We start from the raw sequence: 15953 nt of genomic DNA, 5'->3' as shown, positions 1-15953 counted from the left end.
TTTTACTTTTTTTTTCTTTCTTTTGATATTATTCATTTAATAGGACGGCAACACCTTTACGGGCCGCCGCGTCGTCGTTTACACTTCTTCAGCCCATATTCTTTCTGCTTGTTCGTTTTCCGGCATCTTGTTATCACCGCCCGCGGCAATGCCTATGTCTTTCATCGCTTTTTGAAGCAAATCTTTAATAAATATGCACTCTCACATTTGTACTAATATGCATACCACAGTGGATAGACTGTAACTAGGAAAGCAGAAGCCTGCATATCATATTATTTAACAGTTGAAAGTGAACTGTCATTTTAAGTTTGATTTTGATCAGATGAGTGCAGTTCAACTCGTCGACAATTGTGAAGATTCTCGAGGTTAGGGACCATCCATTTTGTGCTTTGTAATGAAAATGGCTGCAGCCAAACTTCTCTGATCTGAATGAAACTTGGCATGATGATACATCTTGACCTGCTCTACAAGTTTATTTAGTATTTTCCGTTGCGCAGGCTTTTGCTTCTCCAGGTTCTCCCATGGAACTGAGAAACGTATTCAGTCGAACTTCTGCGGTAAGTCAGTATATCATCCTGAGAAGTTTGATCGAGATAGCAGAGGTTCGACTATTCGTTTTTCAATTCCATGTGATATTACAACACGGTGAACTAAATTTATATAGAAACACTTTGATTTTGTTTTGTTTTTTGCTAGCATTAAACTGAGAAAATGTTATTCAATAGACAGAGAACACCACTCAAAGAAAAGTACATCATAAGAATATATATATGGTTGCTGTGGTTCTCGGTTTAATTTGCTAGTTAAGAAACTTGCTCTAAATAAGTACATCTTACAGGTGAAAAACTAAGCCAGGCGATAGAATTAAATATAAAGTTATACACTTTTATTTTACGTTTACTAGTGTTGGGTTACTACTGTAAAATAAGTCAGTATATATGAAAGATAACTGTATTAGGTACTATTTTCCACCGGCGGTGTATTCTTGCATAGTGTACTTAATGTTTACAAGCGGGGCGCTACTAGTATGGATGCATGACAAGTGCTATTGAAACTCGAAAACTAACTGGTTTCCACTACCCTTGCTTATACGTATACCCGCGTCGCCTTCGCTCCTGTTCACTTTGGACGCACATTCTTGCTATCGCTCAGGCCCCCAGCTTTCTCCTGTTTTGGCTCCCTTAAATAGTATTCGTGCTTTTTATTGGCCACCTGGCAAAGCACTTGTAATGATTTTACACCAGTAACTCTAAAATACATGTGTATTACTTTATTTAATTCTGTCGTCTGCAGAATTTTTTTTTTTTTCGTACAAATATGCCTTTTCATGCAGAACACTGAATTTTGCCTGTAAATTTTTGAGAATATGCTGTGACGAAACTTGAGCACCGTTCTTCTTTTCTTTCTTATCACGAGTCTTCTTTAGCCTAATGAGCACAATCATCACACGATAACGACTATTCTTTTCATTTAACTTGTAAACAAGTTGAACTAATAATAATAATTGATGTACAAAGGAGAAGTGTCCTACATATTTGAGGTAAAAAATAAAATAAATATACTTCTACTTCATCCGTGTTTACAAAGTTAAATGTTATCGATTTACAAAAAATGGTCACCTATCCACACACTGACCAGGCTCGACACTGCTTGACCATACATATTAAAACATCGGTCCCACTGAATACACAAGTAGTAAGCACATTCACATAAAAATAATTAGGATTACAGTATATAAAATGCGTTAATTAAAATAGCAAATGCCTTACCTTATCACAGGCGATCCAAAGCCACTGCACATCATCTGCTACGCACACTATATTCCTCCAATATTTCACTCACTTCCTATATCACGCAACAGAAAATATTAATAAAATTCACTTAGCAACATTTTCATTTTTAATCAACAATACGTATAACAATTAAGAATAAAATTAATTGTGAGCACATTGTTATAATTAGAATACTGTTTTTATTCGTTTACAAATATGGGATTAATATAGAGCTGGCAGCAACAATATATACAACTCATCCTGTATGTATCGTAAATCCTAACTTGAGAAGACATCTCTGACGCAAACAATGAGACAAGAAATCAAATACTATATCCGACACATTTGGGGTTTATTGAACTTCAATGTTGGAAGATACCACCTTGTCGGTAGTACAAATGTAATATCCTTACAACACGCGGAACTTTTGCCAGGCATATCTAGGAATTTGGGAAGATTAATTGATATCCTTAATGTGCAATGTATGATTATGACGCATTGTTATGTACACGCAGACGGAACCAGGACAATCTATAGATGACATTTGCACTGTGTTTGGACAATTTGTTCGCAGAAAATAACCGTTTTTGTCTATGAATACTTGAGAACATGGAAGGTATGAGATATACATTTTATGCGCAAATATTATAATACAAATCATTGTTAGTTTGGTGGATGCGTGAAAGAAAGAAAAGGAGTAGATTTTTGCAGACGTCCGGATATAAAGCGAGAACTGAGAATACGCATCTATAACATCTATTTTCTTTGTGTTAATGATATCGATGAACTAAACGGGGAAACTAAAATACAACTGTTTGCAGTATAATTCGAAGTATAGTCAAGTGCAGAGGCGTACTCACGGGGTGTCCACCGGGTGCGGACTCCTCGCAAAAGTTCCTAAGTGAACATACATTTGCAGACTTTCTCATTAAATGTAGTTATTAACAGGGAAAATATTGATGTATCATCAATATAAATCTGATCTTACACTTCATCTGTACTCTGTCTGTATCATGTTTTTGTGAAAAAGTAAGTGGAATATTTATCGTGTTTTCGAATGCAGAATAATAGTATATAGACATAGTGGCTTGTAGTATTGGAACCTTGCCCCCCGAAGCTTGGATCCCTTAGAAGAAAAAAAAATGCATGCGCGCCTGGTGAAATGGTTAACGAATTCAGTTCACTCGATGAATCGACAGATAGTAATACACATTTCGACAGATCGACAGCATTCGACAGATACAGACATATGAAAGTAGCACAAGAATTAGGCGAAAGTCCGTGCGTTTCCTCAATTCACGTAGGAAACAACAGAAAATATCAACTACCATAAAATAATCCGTATATATATTTAATTTATTTGGAATAAAATAAATATAGAAACAACCTGTTCATACATAACTACGGTAAGTGCGTTAATTGCTAACGTAAGAACAAATATGAAACAAGGCACAAAATAAAAAAGAAAAATAAAGTTAAAGGGAATAAATATTTAGGCTTGATTGTCATTCGTATTAAGAAGCTGGGTAATAAAATGTTAAAATCTACAGAAAATTATGAAATTAAATCAGGATTTGAAATAAAAGTCTATACATTGGAAGTAGGCCAGGGAGTTTGCAAGGCAGATGTGTGCGACACGCGTTACTTTATAGATTCCCTTCATTGAACTATAGTAAGCAGTACGAAGATGGTACTTTGCGTATAATCACAGGAAGGATTGAAGTTAATTACCATGGTAATATAATTATTTATTGATAAGTATTTCCATGTTAAATTATGAAAATTATAAGCACAAGGAGGGTGAAAAAGTAGTGTGACCGACTTAGCAATGACTGAAACATAAAATAGAAAAGCGAATAAAAACAAATGCCTTTTGAGTTATGTGGAATAAAGTTTCTTCTAGCCAGTAAGGAAGAATAGGATCTGGTGCATTCATTGAATACCTGAAAAAAATCGTTTATCAAAATAGAAGGAAACACACTTATCGTTGTGGCAACTACGAACTTCTGTTTACCTCAGCCCGCCTCAGCAAGTGCTTTCTATCCGGTCCGCGCTCCGTAACCAAACTCAACGCTGCCTGCTAGCGAAAATTTCATTCTTCAGTATCGTTGAGTTTATTGCAGAAAGCAATGGCAGATACGGCATCAGCACCTGCAGCCCCGGCACAGGCTTCTCCTAAGAAGTCTGCAAAGCCTAAGAAACCAAAAACAACACCTTCTCATCCAAGAACATCAGAAATGGTGAACAACGCCATCAAGAATTTGAAGGAAAGGGGAGGAAGTTCACTGCAAGCTATTAAGAAATACATCTCTCAGAACTACAAAGTGGATGCCGAGAAGCTTGCTCCATTTATCAAGAAATACTTGAGAAGTGCAGTTGCTTCTGGGTCTTTGGTTCAGACCAAGGGAAAAGGTGCATCTGGATCGTTTAAGCTTAGTGCTTCATCGCTGAAGGAGAAGCCTGAAGGTGGATCTTCAACCAAGGCGAAACGATCAGCATCAAAGGAGAAGAAGCCTGCGAAAAAGCCAGCAGCTAAACGTCCCAAGAAGACTGGTGAAAAGAAAAAGGCTGCTGCTCCCAAACCTAAGAAATCACCATCTAAAGTGAAGAAGGCAAAAACTCCCAAGAAGCCAAAGGCCCCGAAGCCAAAGAAGGCTACAGCAAAACCGAAAAGTGCTAAGAAGGCTGCACCAAAGAAGAAGTAAATGTGTCAGTAAATCATCTGACATTTTAAAACGGCTCTTTTTAGAGCCATCAAATACTTTGAGAAGAGTAAAATTGTGCTTTTCCTATCATTATCACATGTTCATTCATAGCAATGTATAGTATACACGCAAGGGACTTTGAGTTTTCTTTTTAACCGAAGCACTTCTTGATGTAAGTGCTTTATAACAGAGGGGAATTGAGGGTGGGGAAAGAAAGCTTTCACGGGTGTCAAGAATGGTGTACTCGAAAAAAAATGGGGAACACATTACGTAATGTCAATTTGTGATCACTTACTTTTTCCTTGTTCCTATCTTCAAGTAGCGAAACAGTACAGAAAACGCACTTAATGCATTTGTTAGAAAAACTTTTGCAGGCTGACTGGGTTCGATTCTCGGTGGGAGCTCAAATGTTTCGCATTGCACGTTAATAAGTAGGTCCACGTTTGAAACAGCCTTGCTGCTGAAAGGGACACTAAACTAAAATCAACTCTTTTCAAGGCTGGGGTGAAAGAAATGTTCGAACTTATTACAACTCGTGAAAGTGAAGTAGACTATGTTTCAATTTAACGTCGTACTATTATGATTTTTATGATAAAGGAGACGGGTGATTACGCCTAATGAATGATGGAAATACTGGTGTAATGAGAAAGTGTTAGGAAAAGGGAACACGCTAATAACCACGGATACCGTCTTATAATTCGTAATATTGCTATAAAGAAAAATAGTAACACCAGCAGAAATGTAGGTGTACAATTGAACTGATGTTAAGTACAAACAGACACTTAAAGAAAGTTTAGTTTAACGTTTGCATTCAACAGCAGCGACCTCTGACAAAATAATATTACTTTTGCTACCTTGGAAGAAGTACATATTTCGCCTGCGAGTTCTATCAGATTAATAACGTTGAGAAGGGCAAACAGTGGTTGAATCGAAGTTAAGTTATGCAACATATGGCAAAATCGAACCCTTGACCACATAAAACGAAGATAATCAATCGGTAAACATAGGGGAAAACTAAAGAATATACTTGAAAGATAGGATGATATACGAAACGACAGGAAAACGAAGGTAGATGTATTAACTATGCAACATACGGCGTGAGAATTTAAAAAAAAAAGATAACAAGTATGGACAAGATCCTTGTTAGGATAACAGCATCTCTAAGTAGTGTATTGGTCCTAAAAAGGACCGTTTTTGAACTCAGTGCCAGAACTTCAAACTTAAGCACGTTCCCCACGGATGCGGCGAGCAAGCTGAATGTCCTTAGGCATGATTGTGACTCTCTTTGCGTGAATAGCACACAAGTTGGTGTCTTCGAAAAGCCCTACAAGGTAAGCTTCACTTGCCTCCTGTAAAGCCATGACAGCTGAGCTTTGGAAGCGAAGATCTGTCTTGAAATCTTGTGCAATTTCTCGGACGAGTCGTTGGAAGGGCAGCTTGCGGATGAGCAATTCAGTGCTCTTCTGGTAACGACGAATTTCTCGGAGAGCCACAGTACCAGGCCTGTAACGATGGGGCTTTTTCACTCCACCGGTAGCTGGAGCACTCTTTCTTGCAGCTTTGGTGGCAAGCTGCTTTCGAGGAGCTTTGCCTCCAGTAGATTTCCTAGCTGTCTGCTTGGTACGTGCCATTGCAACTGTCACGACTTGTTTCAAATAATTGCGCGCTGAATGAAGTCAAGTTATATAAAGAGCAAAACCGTTAAATCAAGCTATTTCTCATTGGATAAAGTCAGTCGAAAAGGACAGTTCTCATTGGCTTAGACACGTTTTGTGTTTTTCCTCCGTGCTTTCCCTGCATGATCGAAGGAACAAAACCACGAGTCTTGGGCTGAGAAGACGAAGTGCGCGACACGCGTGTGTTTGTGCTCCGACAATTTACGTGTTTTTTGCGAGGAAATAAAGACTTTTTCCCTTCAGAAACTATCCGCATATAGAAATAAACATTAACTGTAGTGTTGTGAACATTTTAAGTGCAGTGAACAATAGGAAGTGTCTGTGCTAGTGCTGTGTGCATGTTGCATGTGATAGTTAGCAGTAGCTAGGAGTAGTTAGCAACAAAGCACAGCTAGCACCAAAGGCGCCATATTGAAGCTGACGATCAGTTTTGTTCAGAAACTTGCGTGGCCCCGAGACGGCACAACTCGAGAGCGCTCTTCTGATTGGTCGGGGAGACGCAAGCAAGGGAGCCAATCAGGGAGCCGCTTTTCCCGAGCATTTCATATAAATATCAGACTCATCATAGCCCTCGTCCCAGTGCTCTGGAAGCACTCGATGCGTTCAGAGTGCCTAAAAATGAAAATTAGTTCCCCACCATAATAAAAGTGAAGGAAAAGGCAAAAAGAAAAATAGGCCAGCCAGGAGCAAGCCTAAAAAGCTCCTGGCAACAGCTTATACGGGAAACTACCAGCCAGTTAACAATAATAATAAAACCTTACCAGCTAAACAGTGAAATGCCAGAACTGAAAAAGAGCCATAGTGTTAGTACAATACTATAAACTCCGGCCCTTACAAGAGCCACATACGTGAACTCTCACACCAATATAATATATTGATCCCAGCTCTTACTAGAGTTACAGTGTGAACATTTTACATTGCAGTTGGTGCTCTGGCCCTTTCAAGAGCCACAGAGTGAACTCCCCACACCAATACAAGCCATTATCTCCGGCTTACACTAGAGCCACCCTGTGAACATTAGTGTAATATTAGTGTTCGGCCCTTACAAGGACCACAAGTGCACCCCGCTCAAATACTAGTGAAACATTGAGGAACTAGTGTCTACGACTGGCCCTTTCGAGAGCCACAAAAAGAAATCGAAATGCCTTTACAGGCTAAACGTACGCGAAAACCCATCCAGGACAGTAAGAACATTTTGAAAAAGTATAAAGCCTTGAAGTACACGCCCATTGGGCCTGTGCCAAAGAAACGAGTAGTGCCACCCTCCCCCCGAATTATCCCAGAGCCAATGGAGCCTCTACCCACCCACAAACCCACGAAGGACAACCAGCCAGCACCGAAGACAACGAGTCAGGAGGTCTTCCCCCCCCTCCCAACCCCACCCCAAGTGGAACAAGCAAACAAGACTAGAGAAGCTGAAACTGACAGCGCGAAAGCAGGTCCGTCAAGAACGTCAAATGACGACACATCAGGATATATCACCCCCAAGAAGACGTTCAGACCAAAAACGTCATTGTGTGCAACCATCGCTTCTGTAGTGCAATTCAGAAACCAGTACTCGGTTCTTCGACAGCAAAAACTTGACAGAGAAGCAGCAGCCGAGGAGGAAGAGGACGACGAAACAGCAATCTCAGAAAAAATCGAGAAGATGGACATCATCCAAGAAACGGGAGAAAGCCCCAAGGAAATCCCCCTCCCGAATCTCGCAACGAAGAAGATACCGCCAATATACATATACGGCATCAAGAACAGAAGTACATACGTCCAGACCTTGGCTGCCACATGTACAGAACCCCCAGAGGCTTTTCACAACAAAGATTTTATAAAAATACACTGCGCCAATATGCAGGACTTCCAGAAAATCGACGCCTACTGCCTCCAGACGAATGCTTCGTACTCCACGGAGTTACCAAAATCAAACAGACCTCTCAAAGTGGTAATCAGGAAGCTGCCACTTGACACATCACCTGACGACATACATAAAGCCTTAGAAACACTGGGATACACACCTGCTGCAGTCTCCCAACTCAGAGGCCGTCCAGACGAGAAGGGAGTCAGACCACTCTTTCCGCTGTTCTTGGTCTCTCTCCCAAAAACAGCCACCAACTCCGACATATATAAAGTTCGCTTTCTACTCCACTTCAGAGTAGAGATAGAACCGTACAAAGGCACAGACATGTTGCAGTGTTTCAGGTGCCAAAGGACAGGTCATTCCCAGCTGACCTGCAATGCCACTCCACGCTGTGTCAAATGTGCAGGACCCCATCACAACAGAGAGTGCCCCAAAACATCAAGGGAAACACCAGCCAAGTGTGCTAACTGCCAGGGAGCCCACCCTGCAAATTACCAGGGCTGTGACTACCTCAAGAAGGCAAAACAGAAGAGAGGCAACCAACGATTCCCCCCACCCCAGCCGCCAGCAGACGATCAGGAAAGCACATCCAAGACAGCAGACACCCAACAGAAGCCAACAAAATCAAGCACGTCCAACAAGACTGAGAACAGCCGACCACGCCAGGAAGAGTCCACCAAACCTCATTCAAGGAAAACCTCCCAGAACCCAAAACCAATACCGACCACCAGTGAAACCACCCCAGAGAAAGAGCCAATCAGACAGGAAGACCAACCACAAGGAACACCAAGCAACCAAGACAAGCCAACCCCAGCGCAGCAAGATTCCAGTCAAGAACCATCCCTGGCAGCGACCATCAAGGAAGTGATGGAATTGCTACAGGGACTTAACATCAGAAAATTCGTGAACACCCTGAAGTCAGGACTACAGAAAATGAAAACAGCTACAGACCCCGTCACGAAGTTCACAACCCTCCTTGAAATTGCAGCCAGCATCCTCGATGATGGAACGGAATAAGTCAACCATAACCCGTGACCTGAGACTCGCGTTTTGGAACGCGAACGGTATTAAAGACCAAAGACTAGAGCTGACAGATTTTCTCACTCGAGAAAAGATTGACATAGCCCTACTTAGCGAAACACATCTCCATCCTCCAGACACCTTCAAGATTCGCAACTACGTAATGTATAGAACAGACCGGCAAGGACGCAAGGGAGGCACAGCTGTTTTAGTGAAGAGACACATCGCTCACGACACACTACAGTTGCCACCGTTACAAACCATAGAGGCCACAGCAGTAACCATCCACTCACCAGATGGCCCTCTTCAGCTCATCTCGGCGTACAAGAAGCCATTGGCACCTATCCAAGCCCAGGACCTGCAAGCGCTAAGAAGACTAGGACATCGAGTTCTCGTAGGCGGGGACCTGAATTGTAAGCACCCCGCTTGGAATTCTAGGGTATCCAACCAGGGCGGACGAGATTTGTTTCAAGCACTGAGAAACATCGACTTCCTGGCCACAGCTCCCCCTGATCCTACACACTTCCCGACTAATGGAGGTGAACCAGATGTGTTAGACATGGCTCTCACGGCTAACATTACAATCAAGGACGGACCAAATTCAGTCATCGCACTTCATTCAGACCACGTCCCAGTCACCATGACGGTAGCGCTGCGTACACACGTTCCAGCCAATCAAGTACCACGCCTCCGTCAAACTAACTGGGACGATTACACCAGGAATCTTGCAGAAATGATCGACCCCAGGCTGCCAGTCAACACACCGGACGAGATAGATGCCACACTTGCAACACTCACGGCATCAATGCAAACCGCATATAGACTGGCATCAACTACCCAGCTCATCCCTCCAGAAGAGCAGAAACCAGAAGATCTGAGGACTACAGCACTTATCCACCTAAAGCGCTGGGCCAGGAAGAAATGGCAGGCCACACGCCACCCAGCATTCAAAACCCTATGGAATTCATTGACTACCAGGGTGAAGAAACGTCTCCAACGCCTCCGACTCAACCAGTGGAACGCCAGGCTTCAGGAGCTTGAAACCCCATCCAGAGACTTCTGGAGACTTCTAAAGTCATTGTCAAGAACACCTGGACCCCCCAAAACCCAACCGCTGCGTGGGCCGCAAGGACTAATTTATTCACCGAAACAGCAAGCTAACCTTCTCGCAGATCATCTGGAACAAACATTCACGGAGAACAACACCCCAGTACCAGCGGAAATCCTGGAAGCAACACAGCAAAGCATGCAGCAACTAACCGGACAGCATCACCTACCAGCGCAAGAGCTAACCACACCTCGGAAGATTCAGCAAATCATCAGAACAATCAATCCAAACAAAGCAGCTGGCCCAGACAGGCTTCCACCACTGGCACTCAAACATGCTCCGAGGAAGGCTATAGTTCTACTATGTAGACTAACAAATGCAATCCTAGCAACAGGATACTACCCCGCCGCATGGAAAGAAGCAAGGGTAATTTTAATACTCAAACCAGGAGCGGCCAGGACTGAACCCAAAAGCTACAGACCCATCAGTCTGCTGTCACATCCAAGCAAAGTGGTCGAGCGAGTGATACAACAGAAACTGATGAAGCACATCGAGGAAAACAACATCCTTCCTCCTCACCAATTCGGGTTCAGGCCTGGTCACAGCACCACCCACCAACTGGTCAGAGTAGCTGAACAAATAACTTATCAGTTCAACGAAGGAGGCCACACTCTCGGTCTTTTCCTAGATATAGGCAAAGCGTTTGACAAAGTGTGGCATACAGGTCTACTACACAAACTACTGCAAGTAGGAGTACCACGACACCTAGTGAAAACTCTGAAAAGCTACCTGACCAACCGCACCTTCAGAGTCTCCCATGCGAGCAACCTCACAGAACCAAGAACGATCAGAGCAGGAGTGCCACAAGGATCCTGTCTGTCCCCGATCCTGTACAATGTGTACACGGCAGATCTTCCCACCACCAGAACAACCATGACGGCGACCTTTGCGGATGATACTGCCATCTTCGCAAGTCACCATAACTTCAGATTTGCTCACCTGTACCTCCGCAGACACATCGAACAGCTGGAACAGTGGACCAATGACTGGAAAATTCAAGTCAACACGGAGAAGACAGCACTGGTCGACTTCACTAGGAACCGGACACCACGGGAATACAACTTCACCCTCCATGGAAGAAACATACCCATCCAACAACAGGCGAAATACCTTGGAGTAGTGCTGGACCATCACTTGAAATTCGGAACCCACCTGGAGGCAACAGCCAAGAAAGCAACGCAAAGATTCCGATCCCTTCTACCCATCCTGTTGAGCCCTCAACTTACCCAAGAAACAAAACGACATATTTACCGAATGTACATCCTACCCATCCTAATGTACGCCCATCCAGCATGGGAACACACATACCAGTGTCACCTGCGCCACCTCCAGGTGGTACAAAACAGAGCCGCCAGGGCTATCACGGGCCATTCTATGGACACCCGAATACTTCAAATTCATGAGGACCTCGATATCCCACTACTTCAAGAACTGCGCCATCAGCAATCAACCAAATTCTGGATGAAGGCTTCAAGATCAACAGACCCAGTCATCGCATCCCTCGGAACCAAAGACCCACCCCGTCGACTGTACAAGATGCCAAAACCGCCTTAACAACATGAAGGACAACTAAAGGAACCTGCGACAGTTGCGGTTCCTTCAATCACTATGACCACTTCAAAACCAACGCCAAGTTACAACACAGAAAGAAGACAAGGGCTTTGGCCCGTTACTTCCTACAAATAATCAACGGTCAAGAAAACACTCAGCTTGGGCTTGTATTTCTCGTGTGTGGTGAGCGAAGCAGTAACATATCGAAATGACAGGACGTGGAAAAGGAGGCAAGGGTCTTGGCAAAGGAGGTGCCAAGCGCCACCGTAAAGTTCTTCGTGACAACATCCAGGGTATCACCAAACCCGCTATTAGGCGTCGTGTGAAGCGTATCTCTGGTCTCATTTATGAAGAGACCCGAGGAGTATTGAAAGTATTCCTGGAGAACGTAATCAGAGATGCTGTTACATACACAGAACACGCCAAGAGGAAGACAGTGACAGCTATGGATGTTGTGTATGCCTTGAAGAGGCAAGGAAGAACCCTGTACGGTTTCGGAGGTTAAGTTGGGGTTCCTCCTATTTTGGATATAAAATTGGCATAAACGGCTCTTTTCAGAGCCAACAAATTTATATAAAGGGAAAGATTTACTTTGTGCGATTTTCTGTTAGATTATAAGAATTCGTGTAACTACATTAAAGCCTTTTGATGCACACTAAATTACAGACGTAGAGAGATTAATTTGAGAAAATCATACGTTTTTTTTTACATTATGTACGTTCATGTATACGTATTCATATCATGTAGCAGTATTAATGCTGGAGAAGGGGTTCTGGTTGGAAATTGGCGATTTGTTGGAAGTAGCGAGCATGAGAGATGCGAAACGCAAGTCGGAATTTCTGTTCTGACAGTAGGATGTACGTATAGAGGCTTATACAACTTCTATACTGTGCTGTGAGGGGCGAATAATGCGTTAGAAACCTGAATCTTGTCCTTTATCTTGTTTACGTGGTCTTGGGTTCGATTTCTTTCTTTTGCGGTAGTGTCTATTGTGATTTACATGTAAATTAATGACACTTCGTAGCGGGTTACTAAAATAAAGAGTAATACAAATATGAGATGTAGGTTAATGCATTGTATACTTCACATTATTTACTAAAGAAAGGCAGTAGTTACAAGAAACCTAGGCTCGCTCGTTGGGCACAGTAGCAAATGAGTTCTGAGATCAGAGAATAAGAGTAGTTGCGTATTACAAACCATATACATATAACACATATCACACAAATATGAATATCGACCTTGCAAAGAATAAATCGTACTTAAGTGTGCATTTAATGTCATTACTATGTTGCAAAAGAAATTTAGGAAAGTTTTCTGATCCGCTCTGTTCATGATGTCATTGGGGCATAGTAATGAACAATAATAAATGTCGAGAACATATTGAACAGAGTAATTTCAGCCAAGCCAACGCAAGAGAGAAACATGAGTGCTTTAAGAATGTTGGAAATTCCTTTGTCTAGCATGAAGTACATGAGAATATGTGGTATGAGGTTTTCTTCCATTGCTGAGAATCTGGGCTCGACTGTCCTGTCCTCTGGGTAATATGAGCCCGATGTACGCAAATATCAAAAAAATGTAGCTAGCGACAATACAAAAGGTAATGATCTTATAATTAATAATGTAGTGGGAACTAAGCACATCGCTGTTTGGAGTATTCTAAAGTTAGTGTGACTTCCTATGGGCTTCAATTACGATCGACGACTACACATATACTAATTAATCGAATAGCAGCGAGAATTTCGAATGAAACTAAGCAACTATCTCAGACACTTTTGATGAGTCTGTATATCGAAAACAATTCATTTCAATCGTAAATCTCCTCTATAAAGGGGTTTGTGGCCCTCATAAGGGCCGATTTGTATGAGATATAGGTCTTACATTTATGCCTTCTTCTCAGTTTTCTTGGGCAGAAGTACAGCTTGAATGTTGGGCAAAACACCACCCTGAGCGATTGTAACTCCAGACAACAACTTGTTTAATTCCTCGTCGTTACGGATAGCTAACTGCAGATGACGTGGAATAATCCTAGTCTTCTTGTTGTCACGAGCAGCGTTGCCTGCCAACTCAAGAACTTCAGCTGCCAGGTATTCCATGACTGCAGCCAAATACACGGGAGCGCCAGCACCAACTCGTTCGGCATAGTTACCCTTTCGCAAAAGACGATGGATTCTGCCTACTGGGAATTGAAGGCCAGCCCTGCTGGAGCGGGACTTGCTCTTTCCCTTGACTTTTCCACCTTTGCCGCGACCAGACATTGTTCAATATTCTTTCGTAATAAGATGAGAGGAAAAATTGCGGCCTCCCATGAATCAAGTCAGTTTTGTTACTACTTCAAGCGTGCACCCGAGTGCATCAAATGAAAAGCAAGGCAGTTGGCGCGAATTGAAACACGTACTGTAATTTAAATGAAGTCGATAAATCGGCGGACACATCTAATTTTGCTGAACGAGTGAGTCATCATGCCACCAAAAACTAGCGGAAAGGCTGCAAAGAAGGCTGGTAAAGCCCAAAAGAATATCTCCAAGGGAGATAAGAAGAAGAAGAGGAGGAGGAAGGAGAGCTATGCCATTTACATCTACAAAGTTTTGAAGCAAGTGCATCCTGACACTGGCATATCTAGCAAAGCTATGAGTATCATGAACAGCTTTGTTAATGACATCTTCGAGCGTATTGCTGCTGAAGCTTCTCGTTTGGCCCATTACAATAAGCGGTCAACTATCACCAGCCGGGAAATCCAAACAGCTGTGCGCCTTCTTTTGCCTGGTGAACTTGCCAAGCACGCTGTAAGTGAGGGTACGAAGGCTGTTACCAAGTACACAAGCTCTAAGTAAAAATCTTCTTCAAGATTTTTCATTTCAAACGGTCCTTGTCAGGACCAACACATTATTCGAAAGAGTTAAATCACGAAATTTGCTTCATTCTGTTATGTAGAAACACGTTGAAATCCAATTTCTATATGCTGTTAGTAAAAAAGTAAAGCACATAGCGGAGATGTGTCGTGCTTGTATACGAAAGGCATTTACTCGCCGGAGATCTACACTTAGTCATAATAATTTACTTTTAAAAAGTGGTAATACATTCCGTGTTAAGTATAGTAGTAGGTGCACACGGATCGGAAATCAGGTTATTTTAATGTGCCGTGCAAATAAACAGGCTGTTAGTGTAAGAAATAGTGGGTATAACGCTTAGAATATCGATTAATCGCTATGAAATAATGTTGATAAATTATCTCTTGAAAGTACTATAAAATTAATGTTTCTAGTATTTTCGTACTTGAAGGATAATGAAATTTGAAAAAGAGATGCCAACAGCACCTGGTGTTCCCAGGCGGTCACCCATCCAAGTACTGACCAGGCCCGATGCTGCTTGACTTCGGTGATCGGACGAGAACCGGTATATTCAGCATGGTATGGCCGTTGGCGAATGCATATGGCTTCGAGTGAGTTATTGTAGCTACGTAGGTTTGTCGGTGAATACTCAAAAAGACCAGCGCGTGGAAAGCGTTGCTAATTGTTTTAAGTAATGCATGATTACGAAATTATCGTGGTGAACGATGTGAGAATATTCGTCTTTGTGAAAAACAAAATTAGAAAAAGTATACCAACAGCACCTGGTGTTCCCAGGCGGTCACCCATCCAAGTACTGACCAGGCCCGATGCTGCTTGACTTCGGTGATCGGACGAGAACCGGTATATTCAGCATGGTATGGCCGTTGGCAACTACCTTTTCTTCAATGTCCTGTTAAGGAAGTATGTTTTAAGTAAGAATTGACATTATTAACTATAAAGGCAAGCATATTAACGTCGTTAACATTACTTGGAATATACTAATATTCGAATAAATATTTGAATGTTCGAATGATGAGTGATTCGGATGTTCATAGTGCCACTGTGTCCTATCGAGTTTACTATCACGAACCACGTATGAAATTGTATATAAATAAATAAAAATAAATCCTTTATTAAGTATTGATTACAGGAAAAAGGCAAACTTACATTCTTTAATGTACACAATGAAATGTATGAAAGATATTTTTAAGATATGTTTCACTTACCCTTTATAACGCAAGGTAGTTTTCAGTGTAGCATTCTCTTCAGCTGCGAGATAACGTAAGGCAGATGATCATTCAGTCGTGAAGCACTAAAATGTAATATACATTTTAACTATTATCGATAAGAATTATTTACTGCAGGGATGCAAATAAAGTGAGGCAAATTAGTAAATAAAAACCGATACTGTAACTGATAATATAATTAGTTGTATCTGTAT

The 15953-nt window shown here is 42.1% G+C and overlaps 2 non-coding genes across 2 annotated transcripts; both read right to left on the bottom strand.

Annotated features, from left to right (window-relative positions):
• Nucleotides 1-14986: 14986 nt before the first annotated feature.
• LOC145677356 (5S ribosomal RNA) lies at nucleotides 14987-15105 on the bottom strand. The gene has a single exon (XR_014129788.1). It is a non-coding gene; the product is annotated as a 5S ribosomal RNA (ribosomal RNA).
• Nucleotides 15106-15282: 177 nt separating this feature from the next.
• Nucleotides 15283-15401, bottom strand: LOC145677352 (5S ribosomal RNA). The gene has a single exon (XR_014129784.1). It is a non-coding gene; the product is annotated as a 5S ribosomal RNA (ribosomal RNA).
• Nucleotides 15402-15953: the final 552 nt, after the last annotated feature.

The sequence above is a fragment of the Thermobia domestica genome, unplaced genomic scaffold, assembly GCF_964235325.1.
Source record: "Thermobia domestica unplaced genomic scaffold, izTheDome1.hap1.1 HAP1_SCAFFOLD_804, whole genome shotgun sequence".
Taxonomy (NCBI): domain Eukaryota; kingdom Metazoa; phylum Arthropoda; class Insecta; order Zygentoma; family Lepismatidae; genus Thermobia; species Thermobia domestica.
Note: the sequence above shows the minus strand (reverse complement) of the source record. Positions and strands in the feature narration are given on the sequence as shown.